Here is a 9,965-nt window from a genome sequence, read left to right on the forward strand (position 1 = left end):
ACCCGGGCAGGAAAAAGTCAACGGGGTTGACTCCCCCCCCCCCCCCCGGAGCTGTCCGGGGCGCCCGGAACCCTTCCGAGCGCCCAGAGTTGACTTTTTCACAGGATCGAGTTTTGACTCGATCTTAATGTTGGGGGATAAGATTTATCCATCTCAGGGCGCCCGGAACCCTCAGGGCGCCCCAACCAAGGCTATAAATATAGTCTTGGTCCAGAAGTTTTTCAACAATCAGAACTCAAACAATTCTTTCAACTCTTGTACGCTTTCTCTGTAGTTTAGCTTCTGTTGTGCGCTTCATTGCTGTAAAAGGCTTCTCCGCCTGAAGGAGATACTAGTGCTACGCTTTCCTTGGATTAACAACCTCCCCCGGTTGTAACCAAGTAAATCCTGGTGTGTCTTTTACTTTTCTGATTTACTTTCTGTTTATCTTATTTTTACAAGTGTTAGTTTAAGAGTTCGAGAAGGATTTACGTTTTGTTTTTGTCAGGCTATTCAACCCCCCTTCTTGACGGCCGCCAACGGTCCTATAAGACCTTCCTTGTTGGATCGGTTAACGCTCAAGGGTGAGCGTTGAAGATAATAAGGGTATGAGACCTTCATTATGGTGTTGTGAACAACGAGTGAAGTTGTGAACAACGATGAGTAACTCTTCAGGGGGAGAGTTCTTTTTGATGTGTGCCAATAGGGGAGAATGTATGAGTTAAGTTAGACCTTCATTACTTAAATAGGGAGTTTGCCCTCTAGGAAAGGGGGAGAATGAAGGAAAGCTTCATTTATACTTTGGCAGGAAAGGAAGTTGAGGCTATGGGATTAGCCTAACTTAAAGGTATTGTCAAACATCAAAAAGAAGGATATTGTTGATGCAATATCCCCTGGGTCAAGGTTGACCAGGTTGGCTAAGCTTGAGTTAGTTCAAGCCTAAGTCTTGATGTTTAGGTTTTGATGTTTGATAATACATGGAGATTGCAAACTCTAGTCAAGGTTGACCAGGTTGATGTGATGAAGAGTCAAGTAGGTCAAGGTTGACCGGATACTTGACTGGGAAAGTCCTAACTAGAGGTTAGGCAAGGGAAAATCCTGGTGAGTGAAGCCAGGTGAAAGACCTAGTGAGTGAAGCTAGGCAGTTGGAAAGTCCTGGTAAGTGAAGCCAGGTAGTTGGAAAAATCCTAGTGAGTGAAGCCAGGTGAAAGCCCTAGTGAGTGAAGTTAAGTGAAAGTCCTGGTGAGTGAAGCCAAGCAGATGAGAAGTCCTAGTGAGTGAAGCTAGGCAAAGTGAAAATCCTAGTAAGTGAAGCCAGGCAGATGGGAAGTCCTAGTGAGTGAAGCTAGGCAGAGTGAAAGTCCTGGTGAGTGAAGCCAGGCACAAGGAAATCTAGATGGGTCAAGGGTGACCGAACATCTGGTGGAAGGAAGTTCAAGTGGGTCATGGAGGACCGGAAACTTGGCACGAGAGAAGAAAAAGTCCAGATGGGTCAAAAGTTGATCGAACACTTAGCGGTCGTAAATTCAATAGGGAGTTGGCATGAAACTAGGAAGTTCGGACGTAATGAACTTCCGAAGGCCATAACTTTTGACTCAGATATCGGAATGAGATGATCTCGGATGTGAAACGAAGCTCATTTCAAGCTCTACACAGTTTTCTACTTGTCAATCGATTGGTGGGTTCAATCGATTGGCCAATCGATTGGGGGGTTCAATCGATTGATTGACATGATTTTATGCAAAAAAGGTCTGGATCGATTGGGTAATCGATCAAAACTTCCTCAATTGATTGGTCAATCGATTGGGAGAGTTTATGAGCGAACAGTGAGCTTCTGAATTGATCGGTTGATCGATTAAAACCTCCAATCGATCGGCCAATCGATTGGGAGGCTGGAAAATCGCATGATAGCCCTGGAAATCACGTGAGACATGTTGAATCGATTGGGCAATCGATTCAAGCAATTTCCAAGAGCACAGAGGCACTCTGGATCGATCAAGTGATCAATCCAAATCCTCCCCAATCGATTGAGAACAATTCAATCGATTGGGATCCGACCGTTGGTGCTGGATAAAGTCGTTGCGAGCGTCTTCTTCAGCAAGAATTCACTTCTCTTCTCTATGTGATCACTATGACATCTCCAGAGCTCATCGCTAGTTCTTGAAGCTTCTTGGAGCAAGGTATTTTTGCACTTCCAAGGTCAAGAGGCTTTAGAAACAAGAAGGAGAAGCTAGCTAGGGTTCATTGTATAAAATCTTGTAAGATTTACTTGTATTTGCTTCTTCTTTTCTTCTTGTTGTTGTGTGAGTTTGTACAAGGTTTCTCCGCCTTCGGTAGTTACCGTAAAGGAGTGTTTTTCATAGTGAAGAGTGCTCGTGTGTATGGATCCTTGGATTAGTCACCTCTTCTTGAGGTGGATACCAAGTAAATCCTAGTGTTAGCGTTATATTTGTATTTCTTATTCTTTCCGCTGCGTATCATCACCAAGAAGCAAGCAACGACGAGCGCGACGAGCTATTCAACCCCCCGCCCCCCTCTAGCTACATTTCGACCCTAACACCGCACTCGTTGAGTGCTTTCATTGAGCAATCCACTAATAGTTCAAAATGTTACAAAAATGAAGTACAAAAACTATAAGGAAAGGTTACCAACATAGAGAAAATAAATAGCACTTGATTGTTGGTTGTCGGAGGAGCGTTATAGTGTCATAGGAGCTTTTTTGGAGCAGTGCGCAGGAATGAAAGTTGTAACAGATGTTGTGTTTTAGCTGTTGGTCGATGCCTTCTTTTATAGTCCCGTCCGGGCGCCTGAACTATGCTAACATGGTGAACTCTCGTCCAAACTTCATTCTCGAAGTTTATCCACGTCCAGGTGCTCGGACCCCCTTTAGGCGCCTGGACCGTTGACCTAGGTTCAGCCATTCGTCATACTCTAACTCAGCTTCTGGATTGACCGGGTACCTGGCCAGACACCTGCCCTACCGAAGTTGGTCCGGGCGCCTAAATCAGCTCTGAGCGCCCGGATCCCTTCTGGGTGCCCAGACCACTCTTTCTCGCTTTTTTCTTTCCTGCAAAAAAGAGTTAGTTCAGACAACCATAATATGCTTATTCTGTAAAATAAAGTTAGCACATTAAGAATATGACTATCAATTAGATCCTATCTCTCCAAGATCAGGATCTAGTCACAATCTCAACTTAAATTTCCCAAATGCATCTAAGCTAGACTGACGTCTATTGTTCCCTCAATCGGGAATGCATTATCGCTAGATCTCTCCTTTAGTTGCTTATCTCCACTTACCAATTGCAGACTTCCTTGATGTAAGGTTTCTTGACCCACTAGGACTTTCTGCCAGATTTCAACTAATATGTACTTTCTCTTGCTAGATCTCAAGTGATCTGGATTTCATGCCATCTATCAATGTAGCTGGACTTCCTTCTACTAGATCTCAACCAATCTAGCCTTCGTACCAGCTATCAACCTAGTTGGACTTCAACTTGGTGTTCCAGTTCTTTAGACTCATCAAGTCCTGCGCATTTGGTAAAAATATTAGACAAACAACCCATCTAACTTTAAAATATTTATCATACATCAAAACCTGATTATCAGTGCAACCTACACCAATAAAAGAAATATATATGCTCGACTATTATTAAGTTGTACTCTGGGAGTGAAAGACTGGATCGCCGAGATCCGGACAAATATATTTCCAGTTGTCCTTGCGGCAGACCGGTCCTATCTTAAACTTGAGCGGCTCAAGAACAATCGGTTATATGCTAATTGTTCTGACACAGGAACGACTCACTAGGCCCCTCAGGCTCGGCCTATCCTAGGGCCAGGGCCTTAGTGCTGAGTAAGGAGCAAGAGAGTGAGATACTAGCTGCCACCTTTTTTTATCTTTAACTATCATATCATCTTAACCTTGGCTTTCACGTTATCTCAGTTTGTCGTTCAAAAGAACAATGCTGATTAACAGTATCTCTGTAACAAGCGAATAACCATATATGATGATTTTACTTAATGAGTCGTTGAAAATGTTCTTGAAAAATTGATTAATCTAGTTAGTCTTATTGACTATTTCTGGGATGATTGATTCGGTCCTATGAAAATTTTTCACCGATCATCAGGATAAATCAAGAAGTGCGTACAGTAACTAACCCAAAAGCCTAATATTATTTTAGTTACGTACTTTATGTCTTTATTTAAAGAAAAAATCTCTATAAATATATTATAATTAAAAATAAAATCGTAAATATGTAAGTAAAAATTAAAATATCTTACTATAATATCATAACTTCCATAGACAGTAAAAATGTTCGAGGAGAACTATGCCTCACTGGCTCAAGGGTCAACTAGCAAATGGCAGAGAACGAACATCACCAGCGACCTGTGCTCCTGCATTCATCCACAGTAAACAGTACTTTTGAACTGTAATGATCAATTAAAGTTTAAGTAATCATTTTTAGAAGAATAAAACAATATATATATATATATAATGATATAAAATTTTATTTTATTTCTCTCATACTACTTTCGTGTAAATGAAATCTAAGCTTGCAAAAGAATGCAATTCTTGCCCATTTGCATAAATATAATTCAAATACAGAAAATCAAATAGAATTTCCGTAGTACAAATTCGTCGTTATCTTGGTGTATTATGACTTCGAAAACCAGATACAATTCACTACTACCAACTCCATTGTTCAGGACTCAGGCGAGCGTCGCGACGACTTGGCTGGGACCCACGTAATTTTAACCAATAACAACGCTACTTATACTGTTTGGTGATCGATCCAGGGAAGGAGCTCCGCAAAATACAAGGTTTCCTTGGAGGTAGTCAAGCGGCCAAATCACCTGTCTCTCTTAAACGGGAAATACTGCTCCCTTCTGTCTCATCTCACAGTGTTTTGCCAGTCTGGCAGATGATCTGATCTGTAAAGAGTAGAATCCGCTTCTACTGCAAGTTTCTGTTTTATTAATACAGGCGATCAAATTTAGTTGGTATTCCCTCAGTTTTGGTCTCACCACGTTTTCTTTTTCTTTTTCTTTTTCATTTCATTTTATATTTTCTAACTTCTTTTCTATCCATTTCCCTCTCTTTCCGTCTTCGTAGTAGGCGACAGAGCTGTGATTCGACATCGAGGAAAGGATTCAAAACCCTAATCCTTGGTTCCTCTTTATCTGCTTCTTCTTCTTCCATGAAATGGGAGATGGAGATGAGGAGGTGGAGGCAGTTCTGGAGCGGATCTGGGATCTCCATGACAAGATCAGCGACGCCATCCATGCCAACTCTCGCGCGCACTTCCTCCGCTCGGTTAGAGGCTGCCGCGGAGGGAGGGACCTGCCGCCTCTGGTAGCTTCGGCGGTGGATGGAGGAGGGGATGGGGTTGGGAAGGGCGGTTTCGTCTACGTCAAGGATTTTAGGGTGGACGGCGAGGACGAAGGCTCGGGGATAGCGGAAGCCAGGAGTCTCAACGCCATTCGCTCCGCGCTGGAGAACCTCGAGGACGAGCTCGAATTCTTTCATGTGAATTCTTCTACTTTCGGTTGTTGAGTTTTTCTTGTTTTGCCCTTTCTTCGTCGTCGTTTTAAATCGTATTGATGGCGGAACCAAAGGAGTCGGATTTCAGTTTGATTGCGATTGTGATACGGTTTTTATCAATTGATTGACAATTGAAACTTATATGCTTTCATTTTATTCTTATTTATTTCTAGATCCAAGAGAGTTTCGAGAACGTCCTACTCAGTACGATTTCTCATTAGAACAATTTTTAATTGTAATGTTGGAGTTTGAATGTAATAGTTCGATGCTATCGGCTATTCGTTCGTTGTTGATTTTTTAATTGATTCCAGTTCAAATTTCTTGTCTCTGTCCTATCAAGTTTAAATTTAAACCTCAAGTCATTTATATTTTACAAATCTTTGTAACCATTGAGGTTCCTCTATAACGAAGCTCCTTCGGAACAATACCTGGAGTAAATTTCACTCAAGTTATGAACAAAGTAAAAAAGGACAGAAAGAACAAAAAAAAGGTCAAGGAAATCACTTTAAGGTTTTAGATATATGTTAATTGAGATATTGTTCATTACGTTATATGGTTCTAGCTAGCTGTAAAGCAGGCATCCCATTTTCTAATGAGATTATAGGCAGACAACTGAATAAGGGAGCCTTCTACTTGTCATATTCCCTTTAATACTTCCAGACTTAGAATGCAATATCTCTTTGGTTAAAGTTAATCTTTGAATATTGTGTCAGATTATTGGCTATATGTCGATTGTGTCTAATGATCTTGAAACTTTGTCTCATTGGGGGTGTCCAGTTAATTAGAGGGTGGTAGATTTGCTACAATAAAACTTCCCTTGACTTTTTACCCAATGTAATATCTCTTTGATCCAAGTAACATTTTTGTTTTCAATATTGTGTTAAGATTATCAGCTTTACATTGATTGCTGTTGTGTTCTACTGTTCATGTAACTTCTTAGGTTTCTTTGCTGAGTGAGTTATGTGAGAATATTGCAATTCTCAATCCACTTGTTTTTTGAGCCCATACTAATACTTGGTAGTTTGTTTCAATCAACTGGAAAATCAGACGATTTTTTTAATTGCTGGCCATTTCACAGAATAATTGATTAGTATTTCTTATAATAAGTTGCAAGCAATTTTAGGATATGGCCATTCTATAAGTTGGCATTAAAGCAGGAATTTTAATCATTGGTCGTACTAGCATTTTTACTTAATTGTACGGTATTTCATAATGTAATACAGATCTATGGTTTGGCTAACCTGTGCACATTTAATCAGATTGTACAATCACAACAGCGTGCTGAACGAGATGCTGCGATAACACGATTAGAACAAAGCCGAGTCATTCTTGCCATGAGATTGGCTGATCATCGTGGAAAGAGGTATAAAGTCATTGAAGATGCTCTGGCATTTGTTGGTGATGTGCATGATATGGGTCAATTTCTCAGACCTGAGAGCCAGTTGGGTGAGAATTTGGAAGGGCGTGAGAAGAAACCTAGCATGTTTATGCAGGCGTTCTTATCAAGCTTCACTGCAGCTGAAAGGTCGATCAGATTGGTGGGTTTTCAAGGCATTTTAGCAAATGCAGCTATTTTTGCCGTAAGTATGCTTGCTTTTCTGCAGCTCAATCAAGTTGCTTGTAAATGTGGAAACACACAGACACGAGATCCGACATCCTACAGGAAGAGAAATGAAAGAAAATTTTTGCTTTTGGATAAATCTTCTACGGGGAGCCAATCGAAGCATCTCGATGTTACGTTCGCCAGGGGATAGGAAGATAGGATTGTCCTGAAATGGTCTTTGTAAATTCTTTTCTTTTGGTCATTAGGCAGTTTGGCAAGGCAATTATTTTGATTAAAGTTCTCAAGATATTTTGCCTCATGATACTTTTGCTCAATCTTTTTCATTTGTCGTGGACACGGTCTCTTATAATATAGGATAAGTCTGTGTATAATAAATTCAATGTGATCTAATCTTTTTTCTGGGATTTTGTAACAGGAGTTTTGTGCACAGGATTATTATTATTTTTTTCTTTTACCTTGTTCAATATTTGAAATATCTGTGTTTTGTGAGCTATCATGTTTACACACTACACAGATAGACAGACTCAATGACTGCAACGTTTTCTCATTGTACTTACTTGTAAGCAACTTCTCTCATTCAGTTCATATCACAAGTTGTTGTTTGGTACGGATTTTGTAGATGCATGATTGCAAGGTCAGACTATAATACGTATTATGTTACCAAGGGCGTTGTAAGGTTGGACTATAATATGAATCATGTTACTCAAGGGCGTAGCCAATACAGGAGGAGGGTGTGACCGCCCTTGAGATAGCTATTGGCCTAAGTTAGCCATTCGTATCATTTTGATCCGAAAATATAATGACTTGAAATGTTAATTATTGAATTTTAAAAATAAAATATATAATAAAAATAGATAAATTTAATCGTATAATACAAATTGAGTGTGCTAAATTAAAATTGGATATGATTCAAACTAAATCCAGTGTTATGTTAGTTCAAATGCGAATTGATTTGTTTAAGTTATGGCAGAACCAAATTTAAGATTTAAACAAGTTTGATCGATTTAAAATGAATTAAAGTATTTTTTGAAGAAACCTCCTCTTTCCTTTTTTTCCTTTTTCTCTGTACGCACGTTATAGCCCCTTTATTTCATATGCCACCGTCGTGCCTTCACCCATTGCTAATTTTTCCCTTCCTCTTTTCCACATTTCTCTCTTCTCCAACTATAGAAAACTTGCAGGTTTTTTCCTCTTCTATTCTAATGCACAAGAGTTCTTTTTTCTTTTCTTTTTTTTTCTCTAGCAAGCAAGAAACGCAACACCAATTGTTGCCCTCTTCCAAGAACAAGAGTAGCCCTCAGCATTGACATCTTCTTCCTCTTCTCATGTTTCGTAGAATTTTATTGGCACCGCACAAATTAGGGACAGAGTCATCCCAAAGGCTAGGGTGGGCCCCAATCCAAGCTTATTTTTTTTATTTTAAGTAGTAGTATATATTGGGTTTTATTTTTTATTGGGCTTAAGGCCTAGGTAAATTATTTTGACCTTTAACCTATTATAATTTTTTTAGCTCATTAACTTTCTTTTAGCCCAATAAAATATAGGATACTTAAATAATCGATCAATTTTCTTTCTTTCTGTCGTAATCTAAAACTCAAAGGTTATTTCTTATCAAGAAACGTCTCACTCCGCTGGTACAACCATGCAATCTCAAAATTGATTGATGATTTTTGTTTCTTATACCATAAGGTTCATTTTGATATCAAGTTTGGGATGTAAAATATGAATCAATTTGAAACCCTAGCTCGTGGCTCTATTTCTACTGAATTGTTCTTCGATTTCTCAAGATATTTAGTAATTTAATTTATTGGATTAGTCAATTTAGGGTCAGTAGATTTTCTGGCTATGCCCCTGGGAAGAATAGTTTTGTTTTGTCTTACTTGCTCTCTTTGTGTCGTTACCGAGCTCACTGAAGTTAGTCGAAATTGCTAATGAAGAAGGTAAAGTTTTTCTCTCTTATTTTTTCTTCTCTATTTATTTCTCAAAAGCAACGGTATTCCTTTTATTTTTTCCAGCAAACAACCCTGTATAAGTAGTTATTTTTCCTCTTTGTACAACCACAGCAACAATAAGAGTAATACGTTATTACTTTCTTCTTTCATGTTTTATTAATTAAAGGAGAATCGAAAAGTATAAATTTTATTTAAATAGGTTGGTAATTAAGATGATTATTTAAATCAGAATGGAAGTCTCTCGTACGTAGGAATGCTAAATATTATGAGAAAATGATATTACAAAAGATTTTTCGACTTTGAGTCATAGATAAATTTTAGAGATCGACGAATTATTTCAACTAAAACTAAGCTGAATATTTTACGATGTATTAATTTTTTTAATCCGCTTCATTAGGGGGCATTTTCGCTATAGTAGCGGCTCCTTTGCGTCTTGCGAGTCATTATTCTACTAGGATTCTTATCACCTATATGCTTACGGCTACCAATATTCATTACTACTGATATGGGTATGATTCTGAGATTGGCTCTGTTGAACTTAGAAGAATCATGACTAATTTTAGATATTTCTTATGGCAAAGGATGGAGACGTCAGAAAAAGAGTTTATATATGATTGATACCTCCTTTGGGAGTGATCTTGCCAAAAAGGTGGAGATAACATGCTGAATAGATGACTTGAATGTTAACTAGGCGAAGACTTTATGTTGAGCAAGATAACCTTCCCACTAGAATGAAAATCCTCTCTATACACACTAAAATAGGTAAACGTCAGTGCTAAAAATTAAGGAGAGAGTCTCTGGCGAAGACCCTCCTACACTCAAGTTGGTATAGTGCCTAAATGGGAAGAGAAACAGTAGTCGAACAACGAGAGCTTGCGCGTAGTGAAATATGTGTTAGGACCGTTTACCGGCTAGAAGGGGGGGTTGAATA

General features: G+C 39.0%; 1 pseudogene; it reads left to right on the forward strand.

The window, feature by feature from the left end:
- The first annotated feature begins 5,081 nt into the window (after positions 1-5,081).
- On the forward strand, positions 5,082-7,546 carry LOC122051738 (annotated as a pseudogene).
- Positions 7,547-9,965: the final 2,419 nt, after the last annotated feature.

Source organism: Zingiber officinale, chromosome 1B, assembly GCF_018446385.1.
Source record: "Zingiber officinale cultivar Zhangliang chromosome 1B, Zo_v1.1, whole genome shotgun sequence".
In the NCBI taxonomy this organism is placed as follows: domain Eukaryota; kingdom Viridiplantae; phylum Streptophyta; class Magnoliopsida; order Zingiberales; family Zingiberaceae; genus Zingiber; species Zingiber officinale.